Source organism: Melanotaenia boesemani, chromosome 2 (assembly GCF_017639745.1).
Source record: "Melanotaenia boesemani isolate fMelBoe1 chromosome 2, fMelBoe1.pri, whole genome shotgun sequence".
NCBI lineage: Eukaryota > Metazoa > Chordata > Actinopteri > Atheriniformes > Melanotaeniidae > Melanotaenia > Melanotaenia boesemani.
This window is the reverse complement of record NC_055683.1, coordinates 6,898,154-6,918,803: the sequence shown is the minus strand read 5'-3', so window position 1 is coordinate 6,918,803 and position 20,650 is coordinate 6,898,154. Positions and strand designations below refer to the sequence as shown.

Below are 20,650 nucleotides of genomic sequence, written 5' to 3'. Positions count from 1 at the left end.
AACAAACAGTAAGAACACAACGAAACAGGTAAAACACTGTGGAGTTACACCTGATTTTCTCTACAAGTGTTCTTTGAGTCGACGTTCAACATGAGTGCTGATTCAGTCTTTTCATGTCTTACATTTTCTCTGTAACTTTCTCTCCAGGCTGAGTGTGTGTGGTCTCTCAGAGAGAAGCTGTGGACCTCTGTCTTCAGTCCTCAGCTCCCAGTCCTCCAGTCTGACAGAACTGGACCTGAGTAACAACGACCTGCAGGACTCAGGACTGAAGAAGCTGTGTGGTGGACTGAAGAGTCCAGACTGCAAACTGGAAACTCTCAGGTCAGGATTCATCAAACTAAAAGTTTAAAAGAGTTTTTAATTCATGAGTAAGAAACTTGTGGAAGCTGTTTGTATGAATATCAGATGTTTGTGTGTCTCTGATTTAGGTCTCTTACACCACAACTTTTTTCTTCATAGTCCATGTGTGTACAGGTTGCTGCTAAACTAGTAGAACATGCAAAAGTGCACATGACAGTTAAAGCTAAACCCATCATCAGTCTCATCAGTGGCGCCTCAGCAACTTTTAAAGGGGTGGCCAGATGGGGCCAGTGAAAATTTTATATAATAATATATTTATATTTATCCCACTGAGCATCTTGTAAACAGAAGAGTCAGCAGAGTAGTGTTCATACCCCCACCACCACTCAAACTCAAAAACACACAACACTGGCCAAAATAAAAATTTGAAACAAGTTGAGGGCCGGACTGGTTCAGCCAAAAATAATTCCCTCATTTTAAAAATCAAAAGCCCTGAAATGGCAAGAGAACAAAAGCAAAAAGTTAAACTGCATGAAAGGTCAGTTTTTACAGGTTCATGTGTGTGTGTATATATATATATATACATATATATATATATGTGTGTGTGTGTGTGTGTGTGTGTATCTTTGTTATATTAGGGCTGTGAAATGATTTTTCAATTTCAAATTAATCACAACTTACAAGTTAATCATGATTAATTAGTATTTTTTTATGCCTGAAGTTTGCCTGTTTTTGCTGTATTCAGTGGCGCTATCAGAAACTTTTCATAGGGGTGGCCAGATGGGGCCAGTAAAAATTTTAGGCTGGCACACCAAATTGGTCCTCCTTGTCTTAAAGTGGACATATCATGCTTTTAAATTCTTCCTTTTCACATATAAATCATTAATTCATGGTCTATATAAAGCAGAACCGCAATGCTTTGGTCTGAAATCCTGGTAATTCTAGCTCCACACACCCCTTATTAACCCCTGTTCTGAGGTGTGTTTTGGCCTTTTTAAATGTTAATGAGGCATTTCATCCCCTGCCTCCCTCCAGGTCGCAGAGAGTTCCACTCCATCCCATTAAGCTATATTTGTAGTTGGATAGCAGCGATACGATTATCTACCGGAAGGGAAATGTTTTATTGGCAAGTTTACTAGAGATGCAGTCTCTACCAGCTGTTGTCCCCCCACCCCAACACTACTTTTTCCACACTACCACAGTATGAGTAAGATAAACAAGGCCTCGACATTGTTAATGAGTTAGCTAACGCGAGCTTCAAGAACGTCACTGAATGCATTTGGATCATGTGTTCCCCTATACAAAATGGCAAAAACAAAGCCAAATAATTTTATTCAAAGCACACAGTACAGTTATATCCTCAGGTAGGAAGGTAAAAGTTAGCACACAGTACAGTTATATCCTCAGGTAGGAAGCTAAAAGTTAGCATAAGGAGGAACTGACCCCTCATTCAGACGCAGTCTTTCTACAAATCCATCTTACTGGTGGAGGTTGCTGAAGCACTCGGCCTTGAAGTGCTTTGTGCAAACAAAAAGGACTTTCCCCACTGATGTTGGTACATTTCCTGAAAAATTCAATCCAACCAGGCACGAAGAGGCTTTGATGCTGGGGGGTGATATAAGGAATTGTGTGGGTTGATACAGCAAACAACTGAATGTTGTGATTTGTTTACTGGTAACTTCGGCATAACGAAACGTAAACTACAGAATCGACTACTGACTACTGTCTTGCAAGACTTCTACCTACGTGCCCACCATGTGTCTCTCAGCCTTTGCTGCTCTCTTGGGACTTTCCCTGGGAACATCTCCCTCTGTTCCTCTAGCCACCTTTGGTGCACATATGACCCTGAGAAAAATGCATACAGTTTCTGTAGAAGAGGAAAGAAATGGTCTGCTTCAGGGAAGCTTTTTACAGTGTCAACTAACACTAAGTTCAAGCATTGTGCATTGCAGTGAAAGCAGAAAGCTAATGGAGCCTCTGCTTTAATGCTGCCTGCACACCAGTGTTTTTACCACTCATTACTGAGGCGCCATCATAAGCTTGCCCTACCAGGTGGTTTTTGTAATCCAGGCCATTCTTTTGCAGTACTTGTTTTATTTTTTGTGCAAGTGCTGCTGTATCAAGACGCTCAGCAGCTTCAAATGTTAGGAAACATTCACATACCTTTCCTTTGTAATATTACGTAATGACAGAGGACATCTGTTCCTTCTTGCTTATGTCTTTAGTTTAATCAACTAAAATGGCAATGCTTTCTGAACCCCCACGGTGCAGACACAGAGCAACCAAAAGACAGAGGATGTTCAAATAGAAAGGGTTTAAAAAGGACTGGAGCTCAGCAGTTCAATCCAAGTTCAAGATCCGTTGACCACGGTGGTTCGCTGCTGACTAAACGGGCGGATGGGCAGACAGAGCGGGGCATGAAGCTGGTAGGAGCCGGAGACGAGGGAGTGGATCGGAGCAGGGGCAAACAGTTCAGGAGGTTGGCAAGGCAGACAGGACTGACAGGATCCAAGGCACCAGGAATCTAGACACCAGGAGTCTAGACACAGGACAGAAGTTATAAAACATGAACTGAATCAAGCTGAGAACTAGAAAGGCCACGATATACCAGATGGGTAACTGGACGATCCGACGAGGAATGTAGAAAGGTCCGATATTTAAGAACTGTGGTGGTTTGATTGGTGGATGAGGTCCTGGTGTGGAGATCAGCCCAGGTGAGGTGATTGTTGCCTTGGTAGCTCTCCTGGCCATGAGACACAAGACAGACAGGGGGAGCCAGACGCACACACTAGTGTAATCCAGGGAAACACACATACAGGGGAGACAGACAGGAACCCTAACAGCATCAGTTTGGGAAACTTCACTTCTTATTGAGATGCGGATCATTTCTGCCAAGCAGTCGATTATTTCATTCTGAATTCCATGACCAAGGTAGGTCACATTTCGTGGGCCTGTCATTTTCCTTTTCACATGATTATCGTGTTTGGCTAAAAGTTCCATAACGGACAGGAAATTACCTTTGTTCTCACCTTCTGTTTGATTGTGGCCTCGCTGTGCATCATTTAGTGTTGCTGTAAGAAGAACGACTGAAATGCCGACAACATAGCAGTAGGCAGAGTCTTTGGCCTGAGAATATTCAGCCAGTTGTGTAAGAATACCACTGTTTATTAAAACTGTGTCTTCTGTCTTCCTGAAGAGTCCTGGAGAAAACCTTCAGTTGTGTCATAATGCAGGAAAGATGATGGACCCAAGGAGCAGACAAAGAACTACCTAAATGCAAAAAAAAAAAGAAACTGTATTTTAACCCCACTGGCAGGTACAGCGGAACAAAAGAGTGGAGGTCTTCACTGCACGGTAAATTCTGCCTGGAAAGAGAGTCAGAATTTATGGAGTTTAACACACAAGTCAATAGAGTTGGAATCTGGACATAACGAACCAGTCCTACTTAGTTTTGCAGGATCCAGGGCTCAGGAGCGCTGGAAGGTGAAAATCCAATAGTCTCCGTACTGGGTATGGTGGTAGGAAGGGCAGCAGAAAGGCAGGTGGAATCTGGGGGATACTGCGGAAGATCAGGCAGGCAAGGTAGACAAAGGGCAGGCAGAAGCTTTCCTGGAGCAGTCTCAGGCTGAGTAGAGCAGACGATCTGACAATGAACTGCTGCAGCTTGACATACCCAGCCACCTGATTAGCAGATAAAAGACAGGTGTGGTAGAGAGAGTATCCAAACAGGCCCCTACACCTCCTGCAGCTGAAAGCAATTAATCTGAATAGACTCTGTTCCAAAACAATTACCAGTCCAACCAACCACCCCATGACAATTTGTGACTGTTTTGGTCCCTCTGCGCTTGACTGAGAAAGATCTAGAATACAATAAAAATAATTGAACTGGATTTTAAAATAAAAAAGAACAATTTTAATAGACATGGTGACAAACTCAGTGTCCATCATTGTAATTACATTGTAATAATGGCTTTTCTATTTTCTTCAACTACTGATCAAGGTGAATCATAAAGTTTTTATATAATAACATGAAACGTCTTCACTCAGTCTAAACATGTTTTAACCACAGATTTATTAAGATGATTTAACCTGTAGCCATCCATTTCTTATATTGTGGACAGATAAATTCACCTGTTGGTCCAGGTGCAGGTGGAGTGGCTGGCCTAGCTCTAGCTCAGTGCTCTCTGTGGCTGATCTTGCTCCCTGAAGCTCACTGCAATGCAAATAATCTGTTTCCTGTTCATGTCTGGTCCTTGTAGAGGTGTGGCCATGTTCTGAGTCTGAGTCTCTCTCCTCTCCTCCTTTTTCATTTCTCGCTCTTTGGACTGACAATCATACACAAATAGATTTTATTTAACTCGGTGAAAACATTGTATGAACATGAAAAATACTATTAAGAATACTAATAAATAAAGTCCTCTCTGCTCCTCTCTCTCTTTGTACCATCAACCAAAAGGCAAATAAACGAAAGATGTGTTTTATATCTAATAAGAGATAAAAACACTGATACACTGATCCAACTTACAACAACTTATTACTTATTCTTGATAGACAAAACATTTGATTTCACACTCTTACCTGAACCTGGCTCTGTTTTACAAAAAATAACATTTTATGTCCATGATGAGTCTGTGTGTCTGTACACACACAAACACACACACACACACACACACACACACACACACACACACACACACACACACACACAAAACCAGGGTAATAATGTTAATGTGCATCCAGTCAGTTAGCTGGTCAGTAGCATCTTGGCTTTAATATGAACACATGCACATACATAACAGCCAGCTTCTCTCATTCCAGTTCAAACAGAAAACAGTGGTACTGACCACTGCTAACATTTCTTAGCTAGAAAAACGTTGGCTAACTCCTACCTACCAACATAAAGAGTAACCTAAGCTTAAATGCAGCAAACATGAGGACTGCTGATGATAAGAATGTGTTGGTATTGAGTGGTAGAAGTTAAGAATTGTGCCACATCTCCTGGTTTAAGCCAGGTTCTTCCACCACTACAGCAGACACTCAGGAAGGCAGCATCGCTCTGTGCAGAGAGCTCAGAGCCCGAGGTGGGGAAGGCAGGCAGGATCACACCATTTTAGAGAAAACAAGAATAATATTTTTCTTGTTAAAATATGTTTCAACCAAGCACAGTATGGTTTTTACACATTTCTAGTTTGTTAAAAAAAACTAGCAATGTTAGGGGTGCTGGGATTCAGTTTAGGGGTTATGTAGATAGATGAGCAAACCAGTTGGTTTAGGTGCTTTACGGTAAACAAGATGGTGTATGGGTCAGAATACAGGGAGGAGGCGGATGGAGTATCTTTATCTTGAACTGTGGGTCCAGCTCCGTTTATTTACAGTAGTTCAGCTCAGCAGTGTCATACCAGTCCTGCAACAACAAACAGACATCAGTCAGTAACTGTTAACTCTAAATTCTATTACTAGACACAGAGATTCCTTCTGGTTCTGCATTCCCAGGGCAGTTTTCCAAAAAATGGGAGGTACTGACTTTGTACTACGATGTGACGATGATGTACGCAAACTACCTGCAAATGATCAGATTTCCACCAGCAAGTTCTCCTCTACTGGAAGTTATTGTTCTGCCACCATGTTACACCACACAATACACCCCTTTGGAACAACCGATGCATCCTATGGAATAGAAAATCAATGTTCTTAAGAACTCGGATGGAAAGTGTTACACAGGACTCCTCGGAGACAAGGGCAGGTTAAACATTCTTTATTTACAAGACAGGATATCAGGAAGAGGTCTTATGGATACTGAACTGAAGGCGCCGATAGGAGGGACAGGAACCATGGAATGGAGAAGGGGTGAGTCCATGACGTGTGTAGGTTAAGGTCCGACAGGGAATGACTATGGTGCTGGTGTATATAAAGGACTGGGGAACAAAGGAAGACAGGTGTGGCAGGTTGACTAGATCACTGATGAGCGGATGAGGAACAGGTGTTTAGTTTCACAGCAGTTCTCTCAGAGTTTCTGTCATACGTGTTGTTTTCTGCAGCCTGTCAGGATGTCTGATCACAGAGGAAGGCTGTGCTTCTCTGGCCTCAGCTCTGACCTCCAACCCCTCCCATCTGAGAGAGCTGGACCTGAGATACAACCATCCAGGAGACTCAGGAGTGAAGCTGCTGATGGCTGCACTGAAGGATCCACACAGACTCAGGTATGGAGAGGCTGCTGCAGCCACACAATGTCTGATAGAGGAGGAAGATCTGCAGACATTTTCTCTGTCCTTCACTCAGTCCTGCTTCATGCTGGATATGAGTGTTATATGAATCATCACACATGTAGGAGCCTTTTTCCTTTGCTCACAGCAGATATGTGAGTAGGAGAGTCTCCAAGGAGAACATCTGCAGGAACAACAGTGATAACTGTCTGTTACTCAGAGCTTCTTCAGTCTGGAAACATCTCTGCAGGTTAAAGGGACATTCTGTCATAGAAACATCTTTTCTGTCCTCTGACCCTGGATCAGACACAGAGATGCTCCAGGAAATGTTAGCTTAGCTTAGCTCAGCACAGATATTTATAAAAGCGTGTGAACAGTCATGTTCTTGTAAAGTTCTCTTTATACATCAGTCCATGTGGAAATGTGCACGTGTTGATCAGACCTGTATTCCTACCTCTGTATAGACACATTTAAACACATGATGGATGAAAAGCTTCCCATGAATGATGATGCTCAGTGATTCTCCCACTTACTGGAGGCTCCTGATGCTGAATCACAGCAACAGACCCACAACATGAATTTAGATGAGACACATATAGAGCAGGAAGTATTCTGGTCCCTGAAGACTCGTTCCCTCTAGATTCTTTCATTCATGTCGTCTTCTGTTGGTGCCGCTGCTCCGTGCAACGTCACACATGAGTGTCGTTGCAGTTTTTATCAGTTTCCTTCAATTAGCTGCACACAGCTGATCACAATGATGGAGACAGTCAGTGGAGCCCCTCCCCCTGATCTGATCTGAAAAGAGGAGTTAGACAGGAAAACACAAGTTCTTTACTTCTTCATGCTCCTGAAGTCTGGCTTAGTGTTTGATGATCTGGACTCATAATGAGGACATGAATGAAAATCACTGAGAGAGTCACTGGATTTCTGTCCAGACTTTGTCACTTTACACTCAATATTCACTCAGCAGTCACATGACTTAAATGTAGGTTGTTTTACCAGAAAGTGCAGCGTCATGCTAAAGATTTCAGACCTGCCGGTGGACTGGTATCCTGTGGGACTGGATCAGGAGTCTTCCTGTATCAGTGCTGCTGATCAGTGGTGTAAATAGATGATAAGGACCTACTGGAGCCACTAGGAGGCGGAGTAGAGCCCTACTGTCCCGTAGGAATGGACTGATAACCACTGATAATGCTGCTTCAGTCATGTGATAACGGCTGGATCGGGTGCTGGAGGAGGTGATGGAGATGGCAGTGTGTGTGTGTGTTGTGATGAAGATGATGATGTTACATCAGGTTTCCTGGTTAACGTGAAAGGACTCAGTATGTTCACAGCTGATGTTGAGGAAAGATGAGACAGACTTTCCTGAATCCTGTCACATCCTGTATTTCAGCAGCTGCAGCTCCATGTCTGACCACCAGAGGCAGTCTAACCTCTCCTCTTCACTCAGGACTTAAGAGCTTTGATGATCCCATGCTGCTGATTCAGTAATTACTAATTCAATCATCCATCAGATGATCAATCAGCTTCAATAACAGTGTAGATGTTGGAGTCAGTAGAAGCTGGTGATGTGGCTGCACTTCAAACTGGAAATGAATCAGCAGACTGGATCAGATCTGGAAGAAGTGTGGTGAGTTGATGCTGCTGCCAGAGTTCTTCATCTGTGAAGAGATGAAAAGGAGAAGATGGTTGAAAGAAGAAACTGGGACTTCCACAAAGCAGTTTTCTTGGTGTGGGTGTGGACCAATCAGCTTCCTGATTCTGCTCCTTCTAGTCTGGAGATGCTCCAATCAGGTGGACGTGTCCAGATGTTGGACTGTTCCTTTCTCAGTGTAGAACAAAGTGTGTATGAGAGCCATGTAATGTCCATGTTAGCATGCTCTGACCCCCTCCTCCTTTCAGGGTGGAGCCTTCTGGAGAACCATGGTTGAGACCAGGTCTGAGGAAGTGTAAGTGTGTTTTTCATTGGATTCATCACATTCAACCACCTTCACACTGTCCCATCACTCATTCATCAGTCAGCATCAAAGTGTCAATAGATCAATAACTGCAGCTGGATTGTGTTTGTTCTCTCCATCAGATTCCTGTCCACTCACCATCCACATGGACACAGTGAACAGATACCTCAAACTGTCTCACAAAAACAGGAAGGTGACATGTGTGGAGAAGCTTCAGTCATATCCTGATCATCCAGAAAGATTTATCTGGCCTCAGCTGCTGTGTAAAAATGTTCTGACTGGTCGCTGCTACTGGGAGGTCGAGTGGAGAGGAAACGTTTCTATATCAGTGAGTTACAGAGAAATCAGAAGGAGAGGAGACAACAGAGACTGTTGGTTTGGATTCAATGATCAGTCCTGGAGTCTGAGATGCTCTGATGATGAAGGTTACTCTGTCTGGCACAATGACATAAAAACACCCATCTCCTCCTCCTCCTCTTCCTCCTCCTCCTCCTCAGTCTCTAACAGAGTAGCAGTGTATGTGGACTGTCCTGCTGGCTCTCTGTCCTTCTACAGAGTCTCCTCTGACTCACTGATCCACCTCCACACCTTCATCACCACATTCACTCATTCTCTCTATGCTGGATTTGGGTTCTGGTACAGGTCTGGTTCCTGGTCTGGTTCCAGGTCTGGTTCCTGGGTGTGTCTGTGTTGAGTGTAAAGAGTGTGATGGTAGCAGAGAAACTCTGGCTGGTGAACAGATAGTTCAGTCTGTACATGTCTGTCTCTTTCACTCAGAAACATCTTTTCAGATTCATGGATTCAATCAGTTTGTGTGTGAAACTCTTCTAAATGGTTCCTTGGAAACTTCTTCCTCTTCCAGTCCTTTAAAGATGGAAGCTGTGCTTCTTCCAGGATCCACATGTTGTTTCCAGTCAAAGCTTCACACTGAATATCAGGATGTTGTGTTCACTTCATGTCAGCTGCAGTTAGTTCCACTTCATGATGCTGGAAATGAAAATTTTCACATGTTGAATTAAAGATTCATTTTCACATCACAAATTTCATGTTTTGCTTCATTTTTCACCACAAATGTTTGACTTTCTACTTGAAATGTAGAATTTAAAGAATTTTCATTCAAACTTTCACATATAAATTTTATCTTTATTTTCATTCAGATTATTTTAGACTTTTTGTGAAAATATTTGATGTTTAATGAAAAATAAATATGATGTAATTTCTCTTTTATTTCTATTCATGTGGTTTTGATGTTTTATCTTAAATTTCATTTTATATTTTGTTTCAATCCAGTAACTCATTGGAATTTTTATATTTTTTCATGTTTTCCATCATGTTTAATTCTTTGTTTTGTTTAATAAACATTTAACTTTTATTCTGAGGTTGTTTTCATGAGAAGAAACGTCTTGTTGTACCTCGATGTTCTACCGAACGCTTCAGAAGGTCTTTGGTTCCTGCAGCTGTCAGATTTTTTAATGAACGTGCAGCTTTTTGTTTGTTTTGTTGTTTGTGTTGAACCATGTTTTTAGTATATTTACATATTTAAGTTTTTATCATGTATTTCCTCTTTGTAAATGTTTGAGATGTTTAGTGGCAAATAAATAAATTTCCTTTAAAAAAGCTGATCTTAAATAAAATTTTCTTTCTGTTGTGACTCTTCTTGAATCTATTTCTTTATGATGATGATGATGATGATGATGATGCTCCAGTGAACCAGTAGATGAGAGAGATTTTGTACTTTTCCCTCTGAGACATGAAGAAGAAAATAAAACTACCAGCAGCATAATTTCAGGATGAATGTTATTGTGTGAGTTACATCAGCGGCTAATTTCCAATGAACAGGAGATGAATGAAAGTGGCTCCAGTCAGGGCGACTATATTTCTAATCACATCATCAGGGTTTGCTGCCTGTTGACAGGCTGATCTGATCTGCGGTGATTTAATAACTCAACTGTTCAGGAAAAAGGGAGATGATATTAATAAGAACCTCAACCACTAAAACATGTTCATTCATGGTGAAACAAAACTTCCATGTTTAAAATAGGGGGGACCAGGGATGGTTGTAACACTTTTTACTACAACACCTGTAACTCATTCAATTTTTAAATATAGTTCTCAAACTTTTATATGAAAAACCCACATTTGTTCACTAAAAAAGCACCAATTCAAAACTCTGCAAGAATATGACAGACGTGGCATGTTAATGTCAAACACACGGTCGTCCTTTGTTACAACCTACCCCACTACCGGGTGTGGTTGTAACACATACTGGGGAGAGTCGTAACAATTACACAAAAGAAGCGTAAACAGATGCCACAACATATAATATGCTTCAAAAATGGATTTATTGAAAAGGAAAATCCAAACAAAATCTTTCTCTTTTACTGACTACAGCTCAAACATTCAATGTTTAACTCAGGAGTGTGTGAATGTGTGTGTAAATAAGCCTACTTGAACAAACTTTAATAACAGTGTGGCTGCTTAATGAACAATCTGCACTTGTGTAAAAAAGATACGTGTGTGATATCTAGTTTATATACTTTTTACATATAAAAAATAAAGAAAAAAAACAGGCCAGTGTGTTCATGTTTTGTTTGACTATGTTCTTATTCTGAATCACAATATTGACAAATGAAAGTTGGAAGCCCTGAAGGACGAGCTTGGTGGGTCCAAAGACTACATTGGGGACATTTTACACACACTTCCTTTGGATGATCACTGGATCCCTGGTCTCTCAGCTTCTGCAGTGATTTGCAGGATCTGTTCAGTGTTACATGAGAGATTCCATGTTCCTTTAAACACATGGTCAGCATTTGGTTTTCTCAGCATTTTAACTGCGCTGTGATAAATAAAACCATTTTTGATGCATTGATTCTCATCAGATTCTATGGAGATGAGCTGCGTCTGGCCTGGAAAACAGGCAGCAGCTGCTGATGGAGGCAGGAACCCTAAATAACTGTCAGAGGTAATTCCATCCTCTTTAATCTCATTCTGATCCAATAACATGCTGCTGTTAGTAGATGCTGCTCTGCTGGTATTTTATTGCTAACTTAAATCCTGTTCTGGGTCTGTTCATGACGTGACATGAATTCTTTAAGAGGATGTAACTGCAGACAAGATGTCCAACCATGGGGGACCAGTTTAAAGAGGACATTGTCCTGGTTGACAGGAAATATTACAAGCTGAGTGGATGTTAGTCCCAGTTTCAGAAAATATTTCAGCTTATATTACTGTAAAAGTAAATGCATTTAAATAATAATAATACATTTTATTTAAAAGCACCTTTCAAAACACCCAAGGACACTGTAAAAAAGAATATTAAAATAGTTTGAAATCTTATTTAACAAACATGACATGTTTAAATACATTTTCTAGACTCTAAAATATGCATGCCATTTATTTTGAAAATACTTTTTAAAAATGCCTTTTTAGAAGCTTCATTTGTCGTTGACCCATAAACAGTTGAGAAACTACAAATCTCTGGAAGCTCACGGACATTTCAGGAATGTCTGGGTGCAGGATCTGTTCACATTTCCACCGCAGGACTGAACAACAGCGTCTCACTGCAAAGGTAAGCTCACCTGCTGTTAGTGAAGTTATGATGCTGGTTAGGGTTACTTTACTTGTTTTGTCTGTTTTCTTTACTTATTTAAACTCTGAGCATAAATGATTCATGTACATTACAATGTTGTAAAAGAAACAACTTCATATTTATATTACATAACTCAGAAAAAGTTTTAAATGATCTAATAATCCTACCACATGTTCATACAACATAATTACTCAGCTAACACGTCAGTCTGGCATCAGCCTGTAAACAGAAACTGTAATAATATAAACGTCCTTATAAATGAAGCTAAATAAAGCAAACGGTTGAACACTGTTGTAAACGCTTGTTGTGTGTCTGCAGTGTGTGTCTACAGGTCCTGCACTCCCAGCACCTGACCGACTCTCCACTGAAGCTCTGGGTCATCATGGAGGTCTACAGCCTGCAGCAGATAAAGAAGACTTCTGGATCTGCTCTCATTGGTCCTCTTGGTGACTAATTTGCACATTTTTTGTACTGATTTTAGCACAATTGCACTTTATTGTTTCAGTGTTGACATCAAAGATGTGGAATTCTCTCTCTACATGACTTGAAGATATTTTGCCACAACTTCAGTGTTTTTATTATATCGTGTGAGAATTACAATAAAAACTTTTATGAAAAAGTAAAACTGTCAAGCTTCTCATCTGGTTAACAATCATGTTTCTATTCAGTGTTTATCTCCACAAGATTTTTAATGTAATTAAAATTTAAAGTAATTTTCATTATTAAACTGACACTGGTTATTTATGTGTTTAAGAGGCAACGAAAAGTCAAAATACTTCAAAAATGCCTTTGACACACTTTATTATTCATGTTTAAATCATGTACAAAAACAAAAATAAACTGCTGCACAAGTAATATAAAAAAAACTTCTAACTGTCTGACTGTACACACACATCATCTTCATCATGTGTCTCATCCTCTGATCAGCTGATCACCATCTTCTCCAGCCTTATGTGTCCTCTGGTCTGTAGATGAAGCTTTCCTCTCCAGCATCAGGCGTCCTCTTCATGGTCTGTAGCTCTCCAGGGTCTGCATCCTGGTGGACTCCATCTCTGCTGCTTGCAGCGTCTCTTTCCTCAGCTGATCCGTCTTCTTCATCTTGCAGACGTGCAGCGTTTGTGGGTGTAGCTGATGTGTGTCCTAGAAACAGGAATGGTGAACAATCTGAGCCTCCATCATTTCTTAAGCTGGGTGACCTGCAACCACATGTTTGGTGTTATTAAAAAACTAGTTAACATTGGATGCTTCATTACATTACACAATTTTAACCACTTAATCCAACCAGTTAACATCCCATCAGACCTCACAGAGCACTCTTGGGCCCTGATCTATTAACGCTTTGCGTGTACTAAAACAGGTGCAGACGGCTTTGCTCCGCTAAAATCGGCCCAAGCTTATCTATCAAAGCCGCAAACATGGAACTGCGTCAGTTATCCTGGCAAAACTGCGCCGCTCTCCGCTTTGCGTTTCTGAAGCTACTGCATATGCATTATGGGCGTTCCGGCCAGAAAGTGCACATTAGTGGGAGGAGACTATGCAAATAAATCTGGTTTGCGCAGCAGTGGGATTCATGTAGCCCGCAAATAGTTTGCGGTGTTTATGTTTGCTCTAAAAATAGCGTTTCTGAAAAGCAGGTGCTAATTGGCACAACAGTATACGTGCAATGGCTGCAGTAATAATTTTAAGGAGGAGGCACAGACACCATGAAAGGCGACTAAGATAATGCATTTTTTTCTATTATATTAATATATTTAGAATGCCAGAGAAGAGGATTGTGGAGACGATCCAGCGTTGCAATATTAGAATTGCTGGATAAGTTTAAAGACTTTATCATGCCTGTCTTTTATTATTATTATTATTATTATTTCTTTATAGCTTTTAAACCTTTATTATTTCTTATTTGTTCCTTGCATGTTTTTATATGTACAATACCTTGGTTCCTAAAGGTTGTTGTTAGTGTGCCTTATAAATAAATTGAACTTGAATATGAAACTATATTGCAGCATTTCTGGTGACATTTAGATTTTTTTCCTCGACTTCCGCAATATTTTTATTTGTCTCCTTTATTTGTCTCAACTTCTATCGGATAAAAGTTAATTTTGCGTTTGCGGTTTCCTTGCTCTCCAGAACCTTACATGACAGAGCAAACAGCGCCGCTAAATCCTCATTTAAATACTGCTGTTTGCTCCGCAAATGATAACAGGAGCAGTCTTAATAGATCAGGCGCTAATCGTGGAAACATAACCAGAGCAAAACTGCGCAGCAAATGTTAAATAGCGCAGCAGTTTTGCCCTCGTCATAACTCAGCCCCTTGGTATTTACCTGCATCTCTAAAATCATTCCCTCTGTGATGTTTTGATATAAGATGATTAAATAAAATAAACACTGATCAAACACAAACAGATGAACTCATTTCTATTTCCCTCCCTCTTTGCCTCTAGTTTACAAGTTAAGCCAATGTGAATATAGTGACTTTAAAAAGCCAAATAAAGTTTATTCGTTAACATTACTTACACAATAAAAACAACAGCAACAACAAAAACTCTCCTTCTTCCTTTATGAAAATGCTGAGAGCAAACACACATGAAGGGAGATGGTGGTGAAAGTGATGTCCTTCCCTCACCGCTGTGACAGGGGCCATCCAACGCCTCGGTTACATCCTCAACCTGCTGTGCAAAGCCTCTTTAAAAGTGGGAAACCCAACAAATCTAACGTTGTGGCTACTTTTCTACCTTTTATGTAGTGTGACTTAGTTTGGCATTCTTTCACACAACACGAGACTCCCATTTTATCAAAGATTATAACGCAGCAAAGACATGAACAGTCATTTACAAGGAGGATGCAACCAACTAGAGATGTGACGTTCATGAATGAATCGATTCTTTTGAACTCTTTTAAATGAACAATGGGAACTGATTCACAGCTGTGAACCATTCTTTTTATATACAAATTTTTGACACTGCCTTCATCAAATCAAATCAAACTTTATTTATAAAGCGCTTTTCATGCCATAGGTAACACAAAGTTCTTTACATGATTATAAACATAAGAATAAAAACACTCAATGAAATCTTTCACACATTCACACACACACATATACACACACACACACGCCAAGCCCAATCCCCCCCACCCCCCTTCCAACTAAAAATGACTGAATGAACGAATAAATGAATAAATAAGTAAATAAGTAAATAAGTAGTAGTTTGAGTAAAATTAAAATAAAATAAATAACGTGTGACATAGAAGTCTGATGTCCAACACACTCCATTCATGTGAAGCATCTGTGGACAGAGAGTATTGTTTGGAAACAAATACTGTGAGTTCTATTCAAAACATTTACTAGAATTTGCACTGACTGCTCAGGTTTATCCTTTTTATCTATATTTTTCCTATAATTATTTAATCCTGTATAGTAGATTTTATATAGGTACATATTTTGATTTTTGTCATTCTTATATATTTTTAAATTTTGTAAGATATTGTGAGAACGAGCCAGTCTTTTGAATGGCTCTTTGAAAGGAACGGCTCCTCAAGAACCGGCTCCCTTCAAAGAGCCATAAATCCCATCTCTACAACCAACATGGCGCTGGACTGCGGCTATCCCGAGTGTGACGTCAGCTGACACAGACGGGTTGTATCGTTCGTGGATTTTATTCTGGAACTTCCTGTAAACCCGGAAATGTCTTGTTTTGAAAGGGTTGTAGCTCAAACGGTGTAGTGTATTTCATGGAGCTAAAATGCGTCATTTTTGTGTTTCTTTCTTGTTTAGCTCATACGTTGGTTTAGGTTTGGTTCAAGAATGTTTAGATGGAATAAAAACCTCTACAGACCATCAGTTAAGAGTGTTTATTCCACTGGGACGCTACATACATCATTTTAAAATGAGAATAAATGTTTTATAGCAGAAATTCAGAGTAATTATGGCAAATTCCTGATGCCTTTAGAAAAGGTTTTATTTCAGCTTTTACAGTTAATTGTAAGATCGTTTTCTTTCTGTCTTTTTCTGCTTGTTCTGTTAATGTCAGAGGCTGAAGAGATTTATTAAGGAGGGAAGCTGGATTTTTGTTCTGCAGAAGTAAAAATGCAGGTTTTTATTTTCTTCCAGAAAGCCGTGCACGTGCAGCAGATGAGACTTTGTGGAAAAATGAGTGGAGCAGTGAGATGTGGTTCTCCAGTGGAAGTCATGGATCAGCAGGAGCTGAGCCGGACTCAGGGCGGCTGAAAGAAAGTGGCGCAAATCAAAAGAGCACACTGACTTGTCTGAGTACCAGCAAAAACTTATAACTTTCACATCCAGCCTAAAGGCGGCCAAGATAGCCTTTTATCAGAACAAGATCCGCAATGCTCCCAACACACGACAACTGTTCATGGCGTTTAACTCTCTTCTATCTCCACCACCTGCTCAGCCTCCCACTGTGCTGACTGCAGAAATGTTTGCTTCCTACTTCACTGAAAAGGTTGCTACCATCAGTAACCAATTCACTGAGCCTGACCAACTCAGCCTTACCAAACCAGCTACTGGTGCCTCACTATGCTCCTTCCGCTCTCTAAATGAGGACGAAGTCTCTAAACTTCTAGTCAGCTCAAAACCCACAACCTGTCCTCTTGATCCTGTTCCCTCTGACATCCTGCAGAGCATTTTACCTACAGTCAAATCTGCAGTAACTCATATTATCAACTCCTCTCTTAAATCCGGTGTCTTTCCTTCTGCCTTCAAGCAAGCTCGGGTTACCCCACTGCTGAAGAAACCCACACTCAACCCAGCCCAGGTTGAAAACTACCGGCCGGTCTCACTGCTTCCATTCATGTCTAAATTACTAGAGCGTGCCAGATCCACTGGTCAATCCTCAGTCCATATACTGCTGGACCTGTCGGCTGCCTTTGACACTGTCAACCATCATATACTGTTCTCCAAACTCTTAGAGCTTGGCATCTCAGGATCTGTCCTCTCGTGGTTTACATCCTACCTCACAGGGAGATCATTCAAAGTATCTTGGTGAGGGGGCGTGTCCAGATCACATGGGCTGACAACAGGGGTGCCTCAGGGCTCGGTGCTCGGCCCTCTTCTCTTTTCCCTATACACCTCCTCACTCGGTGCAGTCATTAGCTCTCATGGTTTCTCCTACCACTGCTATGCAGATGACACTCAGCTTTTCCTTTCTTTCCCACCTGATGACACAACCGTCTCAATGCGAATATCAGCATGCCTTGCTGATATCTCTGCATGGATGAAGGATCGCCACCTTCAGCTAAATCTGTCCAAGACTGAGCTCATTGTCTTCCCAGCCAGTCCTTCTTTACCACCACAGATAAGTGTGCAGCTTGACTCAATCACACTAGTGCCTACATCTTCTACCAGGAATCTTGGTGTCATGGTAGACAACCAGCTGACCTTTAAGGACCACGTTGCCTCGGTTTCCCGGTCTTGCCGATTTGCTCTCTACAACATCAGGAGGATCAGACCCTACCTGACTGAACACACGACCCAGCTCCTGGTCCAGGCTCTGGTCATTTCACGCATTGACTACTGCAACTCCTTACTGGCTGGCCTGCCTGCATGCTCAGTTAAACCTCTGCAGATGATTCAGAACGCAGCAGCACGTCTGGTCTTCAACCAGCCCAAAAGAGCTCATGTCACTCTACTGCTAATTGCTCTTCACTGGCTTCCAGTTGCAGCACGCATCAAATTCAAAGCTCTGCTTCTGGCTTACAAAACAATAACCCAAACGGCTCCGGTCTACCTTCACTCCTTAATCCAGAGCTACACTCCCTATCGAAACTTACGCTCTACCAGTGAAAGACGCCTAGTGCTCCCACCACAACGTGGCGCAAAATCAGTAGCTAGACTCTTCTCTTCTGTTGTTCCCCGGTGGTGGAACGATCTACCAAACTCCGTCCGATCCGCAGAGTCCGTATCCACTTTTAAGACCAAGCTAAAGACTCAGTTGTTTAAGGAGCATTTCCACATTTAGCTTAACTAAATGAGTCAGAAAGATTTGTCCAGCTTTTTGGCTCAACCAAGTACTGAAGAAGCTGTGTGCACTTATGCCCAAGATGATATTGTGTGATGAAATCATGCACTTATGCCCAAGTTGATATTATGTGATGAAATCATGCACTTATGACCTAGTTGATATTGTGTGATGAAATCGTGATCCTGTATTTAAATAAAATGACTAAAAAAAAAAAAAAAAAAAAAAAATTATATGCACTGCACTAGCACTACATGACAGCACCTGGGTCCAACTGGACTCAAAAGCGGTCTGACTATCACTTAATTATGACGTCCCATCTTGTTTGAATTCATGCTTGTGTTGTTCTTCCTCTCAAATGTAAGTCGCTTTGGATAAAAGCGTCTGCTAAATGACTGTAGAATAGAATAGAATAGAATAGGAGCAGCCATCTTAAAAGCTCCATTTAAAGGTCAGACACTACAGAGTGAGGAAGAAGCTTCAGGAAGAATCATTATTTTAGTGTGTGAAATAGATCAGAAACTATTTCTAATGCTTCATATTTATGCTCCAATGATAAAGTTAGAAATCAGACTCTGTTCCAAACTGCTGAGATGAGACGAAGCAACTTCATTTAAAATCCTCTCAAGATAAAATTCTGTGTGGAGGCGACTTTAGTACTGATGATGATGATGATGTGGATTGATGGCCTCTAAAAACCACAAATACAGACTCCAAGCTTAAAATAAATGTGTGTGACTGGGACTTGTGGGTCTGTGGTGAGACAGGAAGGAAGAACAGAGGAGGTGTACTTGGTGCAACAGGAGCCTTTCCTTTCAATCACCAACAGATTTCTGGCTCATCTCCAACCATCTTGTGGATGTGGTCAAAGACGTGATGATAGAAGCCTCCATCTTAACAGCTCATCAGGGAATATTCAGTAGAACTGCTCTTAATGATTGTTGTACTCAGAACATTGTTTCAGGATATTGGAAATTGATCAATACTTAATAATTTGGATGTAAAAAGGGACGTTGACGCCATCATTGGTAGATTCTGGAAACAAGCATGTGACTCTGGTAAACATGGTTGTTATTGGGAATGAATGAAATATGAAATTCAAATGACGGCTATTAAAAAAGGTAAATTATTGTCAAAGCAAAAAGAGAAAATGAATCAAACATTATTGAAGCAAAAGTAAATTATGAAAAGAAAACTAATGGAAGCTTAATATTCATATTCATATTAATATGACAGATTATATTAACTTCTGTGTGGACAGCACCGTTCCAACAAGAACAGTGAGGTGCTTCCCCAATAACAAACCCTGGATCACCAGTGACCTGAAAAAGCTGCTGAACATCAAAAAGAAAGCTTTTAGGGATGGAGACAGGGAGTTATTGAAGTCCACACAAAAACAACTTAAAACACAAATGAAGAAGTGCAAGGAGGACTACAGGAAGAAGTTGGAAAGTAAGCTTCAGAAAAACAATGTGAGGGATGTGTGGTCAGGAATGAAGAAGATCACTGGCTTCGGGATAAAGGAGGATCAGACTGATGGAGGTCTGGACAGAGCGAATGAACTGAACATGTTCTTCAATAGGTTTAGCTCACCTCCTGCTTCAACCCCAACTAGCCACACACCCTCCATGAGCCCACAGCTTTCCTGTCACACCTCCACTCTGTCACCCTGCAGCTCAGTCAAGGACCTGGACACAACCTCATCTCCCTCCACATCAGGACTTCCTGAAACCTCCTCTGCCTCCACCTCCACTCTGTCTGTCTCCTGTAACCAAGTCATGCAACAACTGGTGAAACTGAACCAGAACAAGGCTGCAGGTCCAGATGGTGTCAGTCCCAGAGTTCTCAAGACCTGCTCAAAACAGCTATGTCCGATTCTCCAGCACCTGTTCAACACCAGCCTGAGCCAGAGAAGAATCCCGGTGCTGTGGAAAACATCCTGCCTTGTTCCAGTGCCTAAAAAACCACAACCAGCTGAACCAAAAGACTACAGACCAGTCGCCCTGACATCTCACGTCATGAAAGTCCTGGAGAGACTCTTACTGGCTCACCTCAGCAAGCAGGTGAACACCTTTCAGGACCCATTACAGTTTGCATACCGTAATGGGCTTGGGGTTGAAGATGCCATCATATACCTGCTTCAGAGAGCCCACTCTCATCTGGACCAGTCAGGCAGCACTTTGAGGGTCATGTTCTTTGATTTCTCAAGTGCTTTTAATACGATTCAGCCTGCTCTGCTGTGTGAGAAGCTGCAGAAATTCCAGGTGGATCCCTCCACAACCACCTGGATTTACGACTACCTCACAAACAGACCACAGTTTGTGAGACTGAAAGGTTGTGTGTCTGAGATGGTGGTCAGCTGCACTGGAACACCACAAGGGACTGTACTTTCACCATTTCTATTCACGCTGTACACCTCAGACTTCCAGTACAACTCTGAGTTCTGTCATCTGCAGAAATACTCTGATGACTCAGCAGTTGTTGGGTGTATCAGTGATGGACAAGAAGCAGAGTACAGAGAACTGGTCGGTCAGTTTGTGAAATGGTGCGGTGACAATCATCTCATCTTGAATACCAAGAAAACAAAGGAGATGATTGTTGACTTCAGGAGGAACAAGAACACAC

The 20,650-nt window shown here is 41.3% G+C and overlaps 1 protein-coding gene and 1 long non-coding RNA gene across 2 annotated transcripts in view; one reads left to right on the top strand and one right to left on the bottom strand.

Annotated features, from left to right (window-relative positions):
- Window positions 1–20,650, top strand: part of LOC121653840 (NLR family CARD domain-containing protein 3-like) — a gene marked incomplete at its 3' end in the record, with an annotated part of 124,818 nt that overhangs the window by 17,427 nt on the left and 86,741 nt on the right. The gene's annotated exons all lie outside the window — the stretch shown is intronic.
- On the bottom strand, window positions 10,037–18,816 carry LOC121655816. The gene is made up of 3 exons (XR_006013310.1): window positions 18,686–18,816; window positions 12,590–12,593; window positions 10,037–10,161 (listed from the first exon to the last, which is right to left on the bottom strand). It is a non-coding gene; the product is annotated as an uncharacterized LOC121655816 (long non-coding RNA).